Genomic DNA, 19,124 nt, shown 5'->3' with positions numbered 1-19,124 from the left:
TGAATGCTGGAATGGTAGGGTGGGAAGAGAACACTTTCCCAGAAAGTGCCCCTTGTGGATCATTCTTGTTCCAGAACCGAGTCACCTTTGGAGGGAGTGGGAGACCTGAGAAGAATCTCACAGAGGACACACCCAATCTTGTGCAATTTTGTTTTTAACTTCTCAGCGTTCTACAAAAGGCAAATATGAGAGAGCAAAGTCTGGGGAATGAAGTATTTTACTAATACAGCAAGTGTTTCTGAGCCCAACTCCATTCCGAGCACAGCGTGTGCACCTAGAGACATTGGGGGCACTCGGGCTCTCTGCTCCTGGAGCTGTGGGCAGGCCTAGATTTTCAATACCCACGCTGGAGAGATGACCAAGCCTTCCTTTTCCTTAACCAGATCATAGCTTGGACTGTCCCACGAGATGCTGAACTGAGCTCCCCATTGACTGCTTCCACCCCTCAGCTGCTGCTCCGGGTCTGAGTGGCCGCCAGGTGGGACCAGCTCCCCGAGCCGAGTCTGGCAGCATCTGGCAGACGTCTAATGTGACCCACCTGCATCAATCATAACTTTTCTAGTAGCCACATTACACAGAGTAAAAGGAGAAAAGTCAAAAGAATTGTAATTGGAAAAATGGTATCATTCCAACACACATTTACGTCAATGAGACTGTGTTTTAAAAATCTCAATAAAATAATTTAAGTTCTCTTTCTTATTCTGGTTTCAGCATCCAGTGTGCATTTTACACTCAGAGCACATCTCAATTCAGGTAAGCTGAATTCCAGGTGCTCGAAGGCCACGGGTAGTTGGTGGCTACGATATCGGACACCCCAGATCTGGTTCATTTCACCAGCTCAGGTCAAAGCTGAATGACCAATTGCACCATTTATCCTAAATAGCATCTCAGATATCAGAAGTTCCGGGCCAAGAGTCATTTATTTATATTTATATTCATATTCATATTTGTATTATGCTGTAGGCCATATCCTTGTAGAGGGATGAGAAATACTAGGTACATGACAGGTCTATGCAAGCAAAGAGGATAAAACCTCAAGCCCTCATGGTCATTTGGGTCATTAGGAAACTCCAGTATACTTATTATTCCCAAGAGTGGGTCTGGTTGAACATTTTAAAGAACGAAGAAAATGTCTCATCTGCCTAGGTTATATAGAAAAAACTATGTACCTAAACTGTGCTTATAACCGTGGCCCCTAGTGCATCAATTCATGGCTGAAGGAGCCCCATGGGAAAGGTTTTTCATGTCCCTTCTGCTCTGTGGTCACTCAGAAGAATGAGATCAAGACACAGGGTCAGTTGGGGGAGCTGGTGTCCAAGATCAGGGATCTGAAGTCCTGGGTTCTGGGACGCACGTCCAGGGACAAGAGGAAGGAATTGGGCCCTGCTAAGTGAGCGGCTGAAACACAGAGTCTAACCCAACCTTCCAGTCCTGAAATTATCCTGTGGGCAAGGAAGCTTCACCATGGTCCCAGGGGAAGGCAGGGAAGCTCCTCTCTATGCAAAGCTCCCACTGGGGAAGTTAATGTATGTAACTCCAGGTGAGAAAGGCCAAGTCCCGCCCTCTGGGCCTGTGAGGAGAGGGAGTCTGATGACAGAAGCTGAGAGTGGGGACCCTGCCCCCACCCCACCTGCAGTACGACCCATCCTGACACCGGCACCTGCACAATGGACAGAGACCTGAAACTGCCCTCTTTTCCTTGCTCACATTCCTTCTTCTTCCTCGCTCATCATCAAACCCTGCCTGTGACTTTCAGGTAAAATCCAATCAGTACACCTCATGTTAGCATCATTACTCTTATGCCTTTATATATTCCCGCAAGAAGAGGGGACAGAAGACACTGCTTTTTCAACTATAATACAAGTTGTATTTGTTTTATTTTTTTTTACAAAAGTGGAAAGTGAAATGTATGCAATTTTAATCCTAACTGCTTAAGATATTCTGAATTCACACTGCATGGAATTTCCTTCCCATCTGAGTGCTTCGTTTGGTTCTCATGTACATGAGTCATCTCCAGAGTCTGAGAAATGCTGCTGCGAGGTGACGCAGGCCCTCCACACGTCTCCACAGAGGCAAGAAAGGAAACTAACTTGTCCAAATTCCTCTCCTCTGTCAGGGGAGTGACAGGGGCTCTACAGCAGGGGCAGCCCCACCAACACCCGTGCCTGCCAGCATTTGCCCCGAGAGCTGAGCCCTGGAAGGACTGGGGAGGCCCTGGGCAGGCCTGAGGGGAGGACCCAGGGTGGGCCGTGACCACGAGGTGGGAAGCAGGCCCATCGCTGTGTGGCTGGAGCAGCAGGTTTGACAGGAGCGGGGACTCTGGCTCTGGTGCTCAGAGCCTCTGTCCTGGGCCTGGCCAGTCCCAGGAGCTCAGTGGGACTATGAGAGCCATTGTGTGCAGCCAACCCAGCAGCCTTCACACAGGCCTCTAGAATTCCCGCCAGCTGGGGATGGTCTCTGGGCCACTGCACCTGGGCCTCTCTCCCACGGAGCCAAGTGCAGGTTTTATTCTGATCCCAGGTCCAGGGATGTGGGCAAGGAGAGGAGGAGAGAGATGTGCTCCAGGGCGTGCCTCCCACCTCACTTCTGCAGCAGGACCCGGGAACAGTGTGGGAGCCCCACAGGGAACATTCTCTGTGCCATCCTCCCTGGCAGTGCCCTTTCCCCCAGGGCAGACCTGAGGGCTGCCCCTGCAGGGGCTGGTCCGAGACCCGAAGGTGCAGAAGGAGAGGGTCCCTGGTGCCTCCCGCACCTGGCTCACAGGGAAGCACTCTGTCTCCAGCTCAAGTGTGCGGGACAGACTGTGTCCCACCAGACCGCCTCTGGCAGGGGTCATACCACACCCGACCCAGTAACTCCCCTGCTCAGTTCCCAACACACGAGATTCAAACATGAGCCAGGTTTGCTGCTTGGCAGACGCAGAGCAGAAAAGAGCAGGTCTCAGGGAAAGATCATCTTAAATAACAGAGCACACCTGAAACCCATCCACATAATATTTCCTACTATTTTGTCATTGATATATGAAGAAAACAAGACAAACATCACACATATTTACTTCTCTCTGATTTCACAACCCCAGTCTCCCACCTCAGTCTGCAAAGCAGCCGGTGAGCGAAACTGCTCCTGGAAACCTCCTCCCTGGATTCCTACCTGAATGTAGCTCTCTTCGGGAGGAGGAGGCAGCAAGCAGAGAGAGGAGTTGAAATGGGAGAGCACGGCAGGGGAGAGGGAGGGAAGAAGGAGAGATGAAGGGAAGGAAGGTCAACCACCAGTTTTGATTTTGTGGTTCCTAGTGTAAATGACACAGAGGCGGTCTGTCAGCCCTTATCAATTTCCAGAAAGTGAATGGAGACTGGATTGTTTGCCAGAGCTCGCTGACATTATGGTGACCACATTAACTCCAGTAGGTGTAATCTGAGCGCTGAGCACGGGCCAGGCTCTTTTCACAAATCAGCTCCTTAACCCCCCACAAGCCCTGTGATCTAAGTTCCCTTCCTACCCACAAGGAAACTGGGTCTCAGAGAGATGAAGTGACCTGCCCAGAGCTGCACAGCACATAACTGGACAGGCTGTAATTCAAACCCAAGTTCCCAGATTCCAAATGCCAGAGACTTGACTGCCACACTGTCCCACTCTCCAAGGAAATTGCTATTTATTGAGCTCCTACTATATGCGTGGGGCTGTGTGAGGCATGAGGGATACAGGGATGAATAAGACAGAGCAATTCTATGGGTGGCATGTCATGTGTCGTCTGCACTGGGAACCTCGAGGATACAGCCAACTTGTTCCCAGTGTCTAATATGGAGCATGGCCCACAGCGGGGTCTCAGTTGATGTTGGCTGAAGAAATGCACCCACATGTGCCCTTGGTTGCTTTCACTGATGGAGTCCCATGACTGCTGCCCATTTTAAAGCCAGCAAAATGCGCAACGAGACTGAAAACTGGAACTACAGTATGCTCACTGGAACCAGACTGAGAATGGGAGCTCCGGGAGCATGCGGGGGTGGCTGGCGGCTGGCAGTGTTAGAAACACAAAGGATAGAGACACACTGGCCCTGGAAGTGAAGGCAGCAACGCCGGGTGTGGGGCGCACATCCCGGGAAGGTGCAGGGTTGAGCAGCACCAACAGAATCAGAGTTAAAGTGCCCAGAACATCAGTGGAGAATGGTCCGCGATCCCTCTGTTCTGAGACAGAAGCTGAGATTTGGCCAATGTTGCTCTGATTCTCAGAAGAGGCACAGCAAACCACCAGGGAAAGCTGCCAGAGAACAAAAGCCTGGAAATACCGGCTCACAGTGTGCCCAACTCCATCCCCCCTCGCAGGCAACATGGAGACGTTACCCAAACAGCGTTGCCTGAGTATCGGCACAGCAGGCCCCTCCCCCAGAAGGCAGGCTGAAAAATCAAGAAGCCCACATCCCTAAGATCCTTATAAAACAAGGGCGCACTGCTTGGATCCCTGTCAATAATTTGGTCTCTGGACAACCCTGCAACCTATCCTCATCCGAATGACGAGAAGGAGAAATCCCCCCCCCCCCCCAGCAAAGAAAAGACAATGAGTCTGTGGCCTCTGCCACAGAACTAATGGATATGGATATAACCAAATTATCAGAAATGGAGTTCAGAGTAACAATGGTCAAGATGATGTGTAGACTTGAAAAAAGTATTAACGAAAATGTTAATGAGAATATAGAATCTCTAAGGGCGGAAATGAGAGCGAATCTGGAAGAAATTAAAAATTCTATGAGCCAGGGGCTCCTGGGTGGCACAACGGTTAAGCGTCTGCCTTCGGCTCAGGGAGTGATCCCGGCGTTCTGGGATTGAACCCCACATCAGGCTCCTCCGCTATGAGCCTGCTTCTTCTTCTCCCACTCCCCCTGCTTGTGTTCCCTCTCTCGCTGGCTGTCTCTATCTCTGTTGAATAAATAAATACAATCTTTAAAAAAAAAATTCTATGAGCCAAATGCAGTCAAAACTAGAGGCTCTTACGGCCAGGGTGAATGAGGCAGATGAACGTAGCAGTGAATTGGAGAATGGGCTAGTAGAAGAGAAAGCTAGAATAGAATCTGGACTCAAAAAATCCACGCTCAAGAATGTAGGTTACGGGAGATTACTGGCTCAATGAAACGTTCCAATGTCAGAATCATCAGCATCCCCGAGGGGGTGGAAAAAACAGAGGTCTAGAAGAGATATTTGAACAAACTGTAGCTGAAAAGTTCCCTAATCTAGCAAGGGAAACAAACATTCGTGTCCAAGAGGCAGAGAGGACCCCTCCTAAGCTCAACCACGACAAACCTATGCCACGTCACGTCATAGTGCATTTCGCAAATATTAGATCCAAGGATACAGTATTGAAAGCGGCCATGACAAAGAAATTTCTCACGTACCAAGGAAAAGGTATCAGAATTACGTCAGAATTGTCTACACAGACCTGCAATAGGGAAAGGATTGGGGGGACATTTTTAAAGCTCTTTCAGAGAAGAACATGAAGCCAAGGATCCTTTATAAAGTAAGGCTGTCATTCAGAATTGATGGAGAGATAAAGACTGTCAAGAATTGCCAGTGATTGACCAATTTTGTAACCACGAAACCAGCCCTACGGGAGATATTAAGGGGGGTTCTATAAAAGTAAAAAGGCCCCAAGAGTGATACAGAACAGAAAGTCACAATCTATAGAAACAAAGACTTTACTGGCAACATGGCATCATTAAAATCATATCTCTCAATAATCAGTCTCAATGTAAATGGCCTAAATGCTCCCATAAAACACCACAGGGTTGCAGATTGGATAAAAAAATGACCCATCCATTTGCTATCTACAAGAGACTCATTATGAACCTAAAGATACATTCAGACTGAAAGTAAAGGGATGGAATACCAATTTTCACCCCAATGGACCTCAAAAGAAAGCTGGGGTAGCAATTCTCATATCAGAAAGATTGGATTTTAAACTAAAGACTATAGTTAGAGACACAGAAGGGCACTATATTATTCTTAAAAGATGTATCCAACAAGTGGATGTGACAAATATAAATATATATGCCCCCAACAGGGGAGCAACAAGATACACAAGCCAACTCTTAACCACGAAAGAGACAGAGAGATAAAAATACGTTAATAGTAGGGACCTCAACACTCCAATATCAGCAATAGACAGATCACCTAAGCAAGAAATCAGCAAAGAGCTTTGAATGCCATACTCGAAGAGTTGGACCTCGTAGATATATATAGAACACTACACCCCAGAACCAAAGAATACTCATTCTATTCTCATGAATAGACGATGTTCTGGGTCATAAAACAGGTCTCAACCGATACCAAAAGATTGAAATTATACCCTGCATATTCTCAGACCACAACGCTCTGAAATTGGAACTCAACCACAAGGAAAAATTTGGAAGAAACTCATACACTTGGAAACTAAGAACCATCCTGCTCAGGAATGATTCGATAAACCAGAAATCAAAAATCAATTTAAACAATTTACGGAGACCAACGAGAATGAAAACACAACGGTCCAAAACCTATGGGATACTGCAAAGGCAGTCCTAAGGGGGAAATACATAGCCATTCAAGCCTCACTCAAAAGAATAGAAAAATCTAAAATGCAGTTTTTATATTCTCACCTCAAGAAGCTGGAACAGCAACAGAGGGACAGGCCTAATCCACGCACGAAGAAGCCGTTGACCAAGATTAGAGAAGAAATCAATGAATTAGAAACCAGGAGTACAGTAGAGCAGATCAACAGAACTAGAAGCTGGTTCTTTGAGAGAATCAATAAAATTGACAGACCACTGGCAAGACTTATCCAAAACAATAGAGAAAGGACCCAAAATAATAAAATGATGAATGAAAAAGGAGAGGTCACAACCAACACCAATGAAATTGGAAGGATTATTAGAAACATTTGTCAACAGCTTTATGCCAATAAATTAAGCAATCTGGATGAGATGGAGGCCTTCCTGGAAACCTATAAACTACCAAGACTGAAACAGGAAGAAATTGATTTTTTAAACAGGCCATTTAATTATGAAGAGATTGAATCAGTGATAAACAACCTTCCAAAACACAAAACTCCAGGCCCAGACGGTTTTCCTGGGGAATTCTACCAAACATTCAAGGAAGAAATAATACGTATTCTCCTAAAGCTATTTCAAAAAATAGAAACAGAAGGAAAGCTACCAAACTCATTCTATGAAGCCAATATTACCTTGATCCCCAAAACAGGCAAAGACCACATCAGAAAGAAGAATTACAGACCGATTTCCTTAATGAATATGGACGCCAAAATCCTCAACAAGATACTGGCTAATAGATTCCAAGAGTTCATTAAAAGGATTATCCATCATGACCAAGTGGAATTCATCCCTGGGATGCAAGGGTGGTTCCACATTCACAAATCTATCAGTGTCTTAGATTTTATCCAGAAAGAAAAATTCAAAAATAATATGATTCTCTCAATAGATACAGAAAAAGCATTTGATAAAATACAGCTTCCTCTCCTGATTAAAACCCTTCAGATTGTAGGGATAGACGGTATATTCCTCACCCTCATAAAAACCATCTATGAAAAGCCTACAGCAAATATCATTCTCAAAGGGGAAAAGCTGGAAGTCTTTGCCTTAAGATCAGGAACATGACAAGGATACCCACTCTCGCCACTATTATTCAACATAGTACTAGAAGTCCTTGCAACAGCAATCAGACAACAAAAAGGGATAAAACGCATCCACATCAGCAAAGAAGAAGTCAAACTGTCTCTCTTTGCAGATGACATGATACTCTATATGGAAAACCCAAAAGAAGTCACTCCCAAACTACTAGAAGTTATAGAGCAATTCAGTAATGTGGTGGGATAAAAAAATCAATGCTCAGAAATCAGTTGCATTTCTATACACGAATAATGAGACTGAAGGATAGGAAATTAGGGAATCCATCTCATTTACAATAGCACCAAACACCATATGTTACCTTGGAATTAACTTAACCAGAGACGTAAACGACCTATATTCTAGAAACTACAAATCACTCTTGAAAGACTTTGAAGAAGACACAAAAAGATGGAAATATATTCCATGCTCATGGATCGGAAGAATTAACATACTTAAAATGTCCATGCTACCCAGAACAATCTACAATTTCAGTGCTATCCCGATCAAAATACCGATGATATTTTTCATAAAACTGGAATAAAAAGTCCTTAAATTTGTATGGAACCAGAAAAGGCCCCGAATCACCAAGGAACTGTTGAAAAGGAAAAACAAAGCTGGGGGCATCACAATGCCGGATTTCGAGCTCTACTACAAAGCTGTGATCACAAAGACAGCATGGAACTGGCACAAAAACAGACACATAGACCAATGAAACAGAACAAAGAACCCAGAAATGGACCCTCGGCTCTTTGGGCAACTAGTCTTTGATAAAGCAGGAAAAAACATCCGGTGGAAAAAAGACAGTCTCTTCAATAAATGGTGCTAGGAAAATTGGACAGCTACATGCAAAAGAATGAAACTTGACCACTCTCTCACACCATACACAAAGATAAACTCCAAATGGATGAAAGACCTTGATGTGAGACAGGAATCCATCAAAATCCTAGAGGAGAACATAGGCAGCAACCTCTACCACATCAGCCAAAGCAACCTTTTTCATGACACATCCCCAAAGGCAAGAGAAACAAAAGATACAATGAACATGTGGGACTTCACCAAGATAAAAAGCTTCTTCACAGCCAAGCAAACAGTCAAAAAAACTAAGAGGCAGCCCACAGAAAGGGAGAATATATTTGCAAATGATGCTACAGATAAAAGACTGGTATCCAAGATCTACAAAGAACTGCTCAAACTCAATACATGAGAAACGAATAAACAAATCATAAAATGGGCAGAAGATATGAATAGACACTTTTCCAATGAAGACATACAAATGGCTAACAGACGCACGAGAAAATGTTCAAAATCATTAGCCATCAGGAAAATTCAAATCAAAACCACACTAAGATACCACCATATGCCAGTTAGAATGGCAAAAATTGACAAGGCAAGAAATAACAATTGCTGGAGAGGATGTGGAGAAAGGGGATTCCTCCTACATTGTTGGTGGGAATGCAAGTTGGTGCAGCCGCTCTGGAAAACAGTGTGGAGGTACCTTTAAAAGTTAAAAATTGAGCTACCCTATGACCCAGCCATTGCACTACTGGGTATTTACCCCAACGATACAGACGTAGTGAAGAGAAGGGCCATATGCACCCCAATGTTCATAGCAGCTTTGTCCACAATAGCTAAATCGTGGAAGGAACCGAATTGCCCTTCAACTGGGGACTGGATTAAGAAGATGTGGTCCATATATACAATGGAATATTACTCAGCTATCAGAAAGAATGAGTTCTCAACATTTGCTGCAACATGGACGGCACTGGAGGAGATAATGCTAAGTGAAATAAGTCAAGCAGAGAAAGACAATTATCATATGATTTCTCTCACCTATGGAACATAAGAACTAGGAAGATCGGTAGGGGAAGAAAGGGATAAAGAAGGGGGGGTAATCAGAAGGGGGAATGAAACATGAGACTATGGACTCTGCGAAACAAACTGAGGGCTTCAGAGGGGAGGGGGGTGTGGGAATGGGATAGACTGGTGATGGGTAGTAAGGAGGGCACGTATAGCATGGTCCACTGGGTGTTATAAGCAACTAATGAATCATCGAACTTTGCATCAGAAACAAGGGATGTACTGTATGGTGACTAACATAATATAATAAAAAAACATTAAAATAAAAAAATGACAAAGAAAAAAAAAGCCACCAGGGACTCACGGGGCCCTGCTGGTCCTCCTGCCCTGAATGCTCGGCAGCACCCAAGGGGCCCAGGTGGCTGCACGGTGGCAGGCTGACTCCAGGACTGGAGCTCAGGGGTCCCCAATCCCAGGAGGTGCGGCACCAGGCCTCTGGTGAGGGACCCCTCCATGGCCGACATAGGGTTAGGGTTAGGCGCCAGGAGAAAGGCATTGCAGATCCACCAGAAGTGCAGCGACCTGCACCGAGGTCTAAGGTGAGGGCGCGGGGGAGCGTGGGCCCCAGGGTTGGGGCCTGGGGGGCCGTCGAAGGTCACTGGGGGCTTGAGGGGCCCTGCCGGTTCTCCAACCTTGAATGCTCGGCGGTGCCCTGAGGGGCCCGGGTGGCGGCACAGCAGCAGCCTGAGTCCGGCTCTAGGGCTTGGGGGTCCCCAATCCCTGGAGCTGTGGCGCCAGGCCCCTGGGGAGGGGCCCCTCAGCGGCCGACCTAGGGTTAGGGTTAGGTCCCACGAGCCTGGCAGGCCCAATCCGTCAGCTGTGCAGCGAGCGGAGTGGAGGGTCGAGGTGAGGGTGTGAGGGAGGTGGATCGTGGGCCTAAGGGTAGTGGCGCGGGAGGCTGTGAAGGTCGCTGGGGCCTCCAGGGGCCCTGCCCCTTCTCCCGCCGTGAATGCTCAGCAGCGCCTGAGGGGCTCGGGTGGCGGCGTGGCAGCAGGTTGAGACCAGCCCTGGGACTTGGGCATCCCCAATCCCCGGCGCTGCGGCACCAGGCCCCTTTCGAGGGGCCCCCCCCGGCGGCCGACCTAGGGTTAGGGTTAGACCCCAGGAGCCCAGTAGGCCAGATCTGCCAGGTGTGAGGCAAGCAGAGTGGTGGCCTGAGGCAAGGGCCCGAGAGGGGGAGTGTGGGCCCAAGCATTGTGGCGCGGGGGGTCATCGAAGGTTGCCGGGGGCTCGAGGGGCCCTGCCCGTTCTCCCACCCTGAATGCTCGGCTGTGCCCCGAGGGACCCGGGTGGCGGCAGGGCAGCAGGCTGAGTCTGGCGCTGGGGCTCAGGAGTCCCCAATCCCTGGCACTGTGATGGCAGGCCCCTGGGGAGGGGCCCCTCGGGGACCGACCTAGGGTTAGGGTTAGGCCCCAGGAGCCCCGCAGGCCCAATCTGCCGGCTGTGCGGAAGCGGAGCGGCAGGCCGAGGTGACAGCGTGGCGGAGGGGGAGGTTGGGACCAAGAGTTGTGGCATCAGGGGCCTTAGAATGTTGCCTGGGACTCGGGGGGCCCTGCCCGTTCTCCCACCCTGAATGTTCAGCGGCGCCCCGAGGGTCTGGGTGGTGGCACCGCGACAGCCTGAGTTCAGCACTGAGGCTTGGGGGGTACCAATTTCCGGGGCTGTGGCGCCAGACCCCTTTGGAGGGGCCCTGCGGAGGCCGACCTAGGGTTAGGGTTAGGGCCCAGGAGACTGGCAGGCCCGATCCGTCGGCTGTGCAGATTGGAGTGGGGAGCCAAAGTGAGGGCATGGGGGAGTTTGAGCGTGGGTCCAAGGGTTGTGGCACGGAGGGCCGTCAAAAGTTGCTGGGGGCTCGGGGGGCCCTGCCCCTTCTCCCGTCCTGAATGCTCGTCAGCACCCCGAGGGGCTCATGTGACGGTGCAGCATCAGGCTGAGACCAGCACTGGGGATCAAGCGTCCCCAATGCCCAGGGCTGCGACGCCAGGCCCCTGGGGAGGGGCCCCTCGGCAGCCGACCTAGGGTTAGGGTTACGCCTCAGGGGAGGGGAACCTCGTTGGACGACCTAGGGGTAAGGTAGGGCCCAGGAGCCCAGCAGTCCCAATCCGCCGGCTGTGCGGTGAGCGGGCCGGCAGGCCGAGTTGAGGGCGCCGGGAGGGGGAGTGTGGGCCCAAGGGTTATGGCTCGGGGGCCATCGAAGGTCCCCGGGGACTCGGGGGGCCCTTCCCATTCTCCCGTCATGAATGTTTGGCGGAGCCCCAAGGGTCCAGGTGGCAGCACGGAGGCAGGCTGAGTCCAGCGCTGGGAACGGGAGTCCCCAATCCCTGGCGCTGTGGCATTACGCCCCTGGGGAGGGGCCCCTCAGCGGCGACCTAGGGTTAGGGTAGGGCCCAGGAGCCCGGCAGGCCCAATCTGCCAACTGTGCAGCTACAGAAGCGGTGGGCTGAGGTGAGGGTGCAGGGGAGGGGGAGCGTGGGCCCATGGCTTGTGGCATGGGGGGCTGTCAAAAGTCACCCAGGGCTCGGGGGCCCTGCCCCTTCTCCCGTCCTGAATGCTCGGAGGTGTCCCGAGGGGCCCATGTGGCGGCAAGGCAGCAGGCTGAGACCAGCACTGGGGCTCAGGCATCCCCAATCCCCCGGCACTCTGGCGCCACGCCGGCCAACCTAGGGTTAGGGTTAAGCCTCAGGAGCCCGGCAGGCCCGATCCGCTGGCTGTGCGGCCAGCAGAGCGGCCGGCCGAGGTGTGGGCACGGGGGAGGGGGAGTGTGGGCCCATGGCTTGTGGCATGGGGGGCTGTCAAAAGTTGCCCAGGGCTCGGGGGCCCTGCCCCTTCTCCCACCCTGAATACTCGGTGGCACCTCGAGGGGCCTGGGTAGCCACACGGCGGAAGTCTGAGTCTGGCGCTGGGGCTCGGGGGTCCCCAATCCACGGCGCTGGGCCGCGAGGCCCCGAGGAGGGGCCCCTCAGCAGCAACCTATGGTTAGGTTTAGGCCCCAGGAGCCCCGCAGGACCGATCTGCTGGCTGTGCGATGACCAGAGCGGTGGGCTGGGGTGAGGACGCTGGGAGGAGTGTGGGCCCAAGGGTTGTGGCGCGGGGAGCCATCGAAGGTCGCTGGTGGCTCTGGAGGCCCTGCCCATTCTCCCGACCTAAATGCTCAGCAGTGCCCCAAGGGGCCCGGGTGCGGTGCTGTGGCAGGCTGTGTCCACTCCGGGGCTCAGGGTCTCCAATCCCCCACGCTGCAGCGCCAGGCCCCTGGGGAGGGGAGCCTCGGTGGCCGACCTAGGGTTAGGGTTAGGCCCCAGGAGCCCCATAGGCCAGATCCTCCGGCTGTGCGGGAGCAGTGCAGGGGACCGAGGTGAGGGCATGGGTGACGGGGAGCATGGGCCCAAAGGTTGTGGCGTGGGGGGGGCCGTTGAAGGTCCCAGGGGACTCAGGGGTCCCTGCCCATTCTCCCACCCTGAATGCTCGGCAGCGACCCGAGGGGCCTGGGTGTTGGTGTGGCGGCAGGCTGGGTCCCGCGCTGGGGCTCGGGGGTCCCCAATCCCGGGCGCTGCGGCGCCAGGCCCCTGGGGAGGGGCCCCTTGGCGATCGACCTAGGGTTAGGGTTAGGCTCCAGGAGCCCCGCAGGCCTGATTCACTGGCTGTGCGGCAGCGGAGCGGCGGGCCAAGGTGACAGAGTGGGGAAGGGGGAGCATGGGCCCATGGCTTGTGGCTCGGGGGCTGTCGAAAGTCACCCAGGGCTCGGGGTCCCTGCCCCTTCTCCTGCCCTGAATGCTCAGCGGCGCCCCGAGGGGCTCAGGTGGCGGCGTGGCAGCAGGCTGAGAGCAGCCTTGGGGCTCCGGCATCCCCAATCCCCTGGCGCTGCAGTCAGGCCCCTGGGGAGGGCCCCCCTCCCCTGGCAGCCGACCTACGGTTAGGGTTAGGACCAAGGAGCCTGGCAGGCACGATCTGCCGGCTTTGTGGCGAATGGAGCGGGGAGCCAAGGTGAAGGCGCATGGGAGGTGGAGCGTGGGCCCAAGGGTTGTGGTGCAGGGGGCCGTTGAAGGTCCCAGGGGACTCAGGGGCCCCTGCCCGTTCTCCCATCCTGAATGTTCCGCGGCGCGCTGAGGGTCCGGGTGGTGGCACAGTGGCAGGCTGAGTCAGGCACTGAGGCTCGGGGGTACCAATTCCTGGGGCTGTGGCACCAGGCCCCTTGTGAGGGCCCCTCGGCGGCCGACCTACGGTTAGGGTTAGGCCCCAGGAGACCAGCAGGCCTGATCCGACGGCTGTGGGCGAGCTGGGCTGTGGCCGAGGTGAAGGCATAGCGGAGGGGGAGAGAGTGGCGCCAATGTTGGGATGCCTGTGGCCGCCTAATGTCGCTTGGGGCTCGGGGGGGGGGGGGGGTCCAGGGGTCCCAGCCAGTTCTCCCGCCCTGAATGCCTTGTGGCCCGTTCCCAGTTCCACTGGATGTCTTCTGTTGTGGGGGCCTGGGAAAGGGGAGTGGCTGAAGGGGGTCAGGGTGATCCATTATAATGGGCCTCATTCAATGGTATCATTCAAATGCAGAGAGATTTCTGTTAAAGTCAGATCCTGGGGCTTCTCTCCACTGAATGGCTTTCCCCAATTTCCCCAACACTTAGGCTCCAGCTTGCAAACTTCTGGGAAGAAAGGGAGGGAGGGAGGAGGGTAAGGTGAAGAAAGGGAAAGAGGATCTCTGAAGAGTTCACCTCATCTGGGTGTCAGTCCTTCATTCCATTTCTATGAAACATGGACAGAGGCCTGCCTTCTGTCACTGCCTCAAGCTGAAGTAAGTTGCAGTAGAGGCTTTGGAATGGAAGAGTCTGATAGAGTGCAGGTCACAACTTTTGGTCCCTTGTGTTAATGGAGGGGGTCTCAGAGATCGTTCCTTATCTGAGAACTTGGATATTTTTCTACATAGTTTGGTACTACATGACTTCATTGATTTTATCCCCAACTATACTCTATGGAATAGTAACAGCATAGTATAACCCAACTGTTTCATTCTGTCTCAAATTGATCTGATCCGGTGGGCCTCAGAGAGTACAGATCGGTAAATCAGTCTGAGCCCCTCCGCCCACAGCGGAGGCAAAGGTCGTGGTGGTTAAGGGCTTCTTTTAGCCAAGTAGCTTAGTGTTTGGTTTTACCTACATGGGTTCTTTTTTTTTTCTTTACATATCTTTATTAAGTAATCTCTACACCCAACATGGGGCTTGAAGTCACAACCCCGAGATCAAGAGTCGCATGTTCTACTGACCGAACCAGCCAGGTGCCCCTATTTATATGGGTTCTTATTTCCAAAGAGGAGTTAATAGAGGTGCTGCAAGCAGAGTTAACTATCACAGACTCTGCCTCATTCAGCAAGCAATCCGGTAGTTCATAAGAGACATTTCTATGGAAACAAAAGGAAAACACTGGTTAATGGTTGGAACAAGGGATAAACCCAGTGTCTAAGTCCAGAGTACTGCCAGTGAGAAGGTCTCTAGGATGTCAGGCTTGAAGCATCCTCAGATAGAGTGAGGGTGGACAGGGGCAATCTGACGAATTTGTCTGGTGTGTAGTTCAAATGTCTCATTTTGAGTGGCCCATAGAACAACAGGCACAAAGATTGTCTATGTATGAGCTATCGTTGCCATTTCCCTGAAATTTATTTCAAGTTGTCCAGCTTTCATTTGCCAGACTTCAGGAAAAAGGGCAGTTTCAGTTCTTAATGATTGTAACGTAAGAGAATGGGAGAATGTTGGAAACCTTAGTTTGAAGAGTCATGGTCAGAGACTCAAGGAAATCCAAAGGATTCAGGATCCAGTCCAGGTTTATAGGCAAACAACATATGTTCAAAGATAATTAATCAGAACTAGCACCTAACACCTACAAAAGTGTGCTATTGAAATACAATCTTTCTCCCTAAAGTCACCTTCATTCCTGTCAAAGATAGCCAAATGAAGATTAATTTGTTTGTAAAACAAGTCCAGTTTTTAACAAACGTGGCCTAATCATTTACATAAGCACAGCAAAAATAGCAATTGTCCATATCATATATAAGGTCTTTTCTTTTTCTTTCTTTCTTTCTTTCTTTCTTTCTTTCTTTCTTTCTTTCTTTCTTTCTTTCTTTCTTTCTTTCTTTCCTTCCTTCCTTCCTTCCTTCCTTCCTTCCTTCCTTCCTTCCTTCCTTCCTTCCTTCTTCTTAAATCTGCTTTGATGTAGCTTTTTATAAGGAATTTTACATTGAACTTTTAACTGCCTTTTTAAAGCCAAGAGCCAAGCCAAGTATTTCCCATCAGCTTTGTCTGCAAGACCTGTAGATTGGGGTCAATTGCTCTCATCTTGAGGTCCTCCAAATTTCCTGAAGTTCCTGCATCTGTCAGGAGGTAGCATTCTTTACTCACCTGGTAAGACTGAGGAGAACACTATAAGTAATGTATCAGGCCAACATTTCCAAGGGGCTTTATTGGCTCCAAAAACTCGATCTGACTTTCTTAAACCTGTCTCATCATATCTGAGTCTATGCTTGTGTCTATGAAAGATGACTTTCCAGGGGCACCTGGCTGGCTCAGTCAGTAGAGAGCACGATTCTCTCTCTCTCTCTTTCTTTCCCTTCATTTTTAAAAAGGTTTTATTTATTTGACAGAGAGAGAGAGAGAGAGAGACAGTGAGAGGGGGAGCACAAGGAGGGGGAGTAGGAGAGGGAGATGCAGCCTTCCCACTGAGCAGGGAGCCCCAATGCGGGACTCCATGCCAGGACCCTAGGATCAGAACCTGAGCTGAAGGCAGACGCTTAACAACTGAGCCACCTAGGCGCCTGCGAGCAAGACTCTTGATCTCAGGGTGATTAGTTCGAGCCCCATGTTGGGTGTATGTAGAGATTAACAAAAAATAAAATCTGAAAAAAAAAAAAAGCTATTCCAGTCAAAGCTTTGGTAATAGAACCAAACTTTCCAATGGTATCTTGTTACAAGGAACACAGATACCCACTGAAATTAGGCAAATAATTTATAATTGCCATAAAAGAAATAAAAATATTTTATAATTGCCCTAAAAGAATCCTGGAGGGATACAGGTATGGAGAAAAGATAAGTATTCGAATTTGTTTATAAAAGAACATTTTTATCAAATTTCTCTAAGTTGTAGGTATCTTTTTTTTAAAAGATTTTATTTATTTGAGAGACCCACAGACAGATAGTGAGAGAGAGCATGAGCAGGGAGGAGAGGGAGAAGCAGGCTCCCCAGTGAGCAGGGAGCCCGACAATGACGTGTGGTGTCATGAAAACGGAAGCATGTGCAAAAGTGTGTACAAAAACAGAAGCGTAAAGCGCCTTGCTTACTCTATAGAAGCACACTGTATAGACACCATGTCTCAATTCACAACTTCTGTCATGAAGATGGAAGCCTTGGCAAGAGTGTGTGTGAGCGTGTAAAGAAAGTGCCTTCTACTTAATTCTGAGAACCAAGTCTGTGTAGATAGAATACAATATAGAACCCACTTCCTGACGATTAAATCAACCAGGGTTTTCTTCCCTGTGTGTTGAAACTTAAGGAAAGTGCCATAAACTTAATAGTAGTTGAGAGCACGGGGTAGATACCATCTTACAACCCACAACTTCTGTCATGAAGACAGAAACGTTTGCAACGTTGTATTGAAAGCATAAGGAAAGGGGCAGAGACTTAGCTTCAAGAAAGGACCATACCGAATCCATCCTTCAAGGCACGTCTTCTTTCATGAAGTTGGAAGCATTCTCAGAAGTGTGTTTCTCAGCATAAGGGAATTATCGTACGCTTAACTGTATGAAAGAACTCCATAGAAAACCGTCTGAAACTCACATCTTCTCTCATGAAGCTGGAAACATTGGCTCAAATGTGAGGGAATGTGTAAAGAAATGCCATTTACTCCTCTGAGCACCAAGCCTCTGTATAGAGAATGCAACTTCAAACATCCTAATGCATGAAGAGAGAAGCTTTTTCAAATATCTCTGTTGAACTATAAGAGAAGTGCCATACGCTTAACACTAAGAAAGAGCACCATCTAGAGACAACCTTCCAAATCACATCTACCTTCATGAAGATGGATGTACATTCCAAAAGTGTATATGAAAACCTAAGGAATGTGCTGTATGCTCAGGTAAGAACACCCTTTGGAAAAGAACTTCCAACTCACATCTTCTGTAATGACGATGGAAGTACTTGTAGAAGTGTGAGTGAAAGCATAAGGAGAGGTTCTACCTAAGTAGTTGTGAGAACCAAGTCTGTGTTGATAGAAGGCAACATCAAACTAACATCGTGCCCTATGAATATACACGCCTCTTCCAATATGTGCATTGAACCTCAAGGAAAGGGCAATACACACAAATCTCATTCAGAACACTGAATAGACACCATCTTCAAAGTCACATCTTCTGTTAGGAAGATGGCAAGTTTTTTGAAAGTGCCTACGAATGCATAAGGAAAGTGACACCTACATTATGCTAGGAGATAGCACTCTATATAAAAGCATCTTCCACCTCACATCTGGTGTCATGAAGTGGGATTATTGTGCAAAACAGCATCTGCAAGCATCAAGATAATGCCCTTTGTTTAACTACGTAAGAACACTACACAGAAAGCATCTCTCAACTCACATCTGTCGTGAGGGGGAAAGCCGTTCGAAAAGGTTGTGTGAAAATGAAAAGCAAGTGCCATCAGTCCATTCAATGAACCAAGTTTGTGTAGAGAGATGGCAACATTGATCAGTGAAGATACCAGGATTTCCCAATACGTGTGTTGAACCTTAAGAAAACTTCTACAGACGTTAAGTCTCAGTAAGAAGAGGGTATGGAAAGGGTTTTCCAACTCCCATCATCTGTCATGATGATGGAAGCATGTTTCAGAGTGGGAATGAAAGCATAAGAAAGGGGTCATTAACCAATCTTTAAGAAGGAACATTGTATTGAAGACGTTATTCAACTCAGGTCTTCGGTCGTGAGGATGAAACCACTTGCACAGGTGTCCAAGAAAAGATAAGGAAAGTGCCATATACTGAAGTCTAAGAATGAACACAGTAGAGAAAGCATCTTGCATCTCACAGTCTTCTGTCATGAAAACAGAAGTATGTGCAAAAGTGTACGAAAACATAAACATAAAGCACTTGGCTTAACTCTATAGAAGAACACTGTATAGACACCATATCTCAACTCACAAGTTCTGTTGTGAAGATGGAAGCCTTGGCAAGAGTGTGAGCGAGCGCGTAAAGAATGTGCGCTCTACTTAATTGTGAGCACCAAGTCTGTGTAGAGAGAATACAATATCGACTCCACCTCCTGATGAATGAATCAACCAGGGTATTATTCCCTGTGTGTTGAACATTAAGGAAAGGGCCATAAACTTAATAGTAGTTGAGAGCACTGGGTAGATAGCATCTTACAACCCACAATTTCTTTCGGGAATACAGAAAATTTTGCAACATTGTGCTGAAAGCATAAGGAAAGTGGCAGAGACTTAGCTTCAAGAAAGGACCATACCGAATCCATCCTTCAAGGCACGTCTTCTTTCATGAAGTTGGAAGCATTCTCAGAAGTGTGTTTCTCAGCAGAAGGAAATTATCTTATGCTTAACTTTACAAAAGAACTCCGTAGAAAACCATCTGAAACT

This window comes from Ursus americanus, chromosome 18, assembly GCF_024610735.1.
Source record: "Ursus americanus isolate L20-20 chromosome 18, mUrsAme1.1.p, whole genome shotgun sequence".
Classification (NCBI taxonomy): Eukaryota; Metazoa; Chordata; class Mammalia; order Carnivora; family Ursidae; genus Ursus; species Ursus americanus.
Note: the sequence above shows the minus strand (reverse complement) of the source record.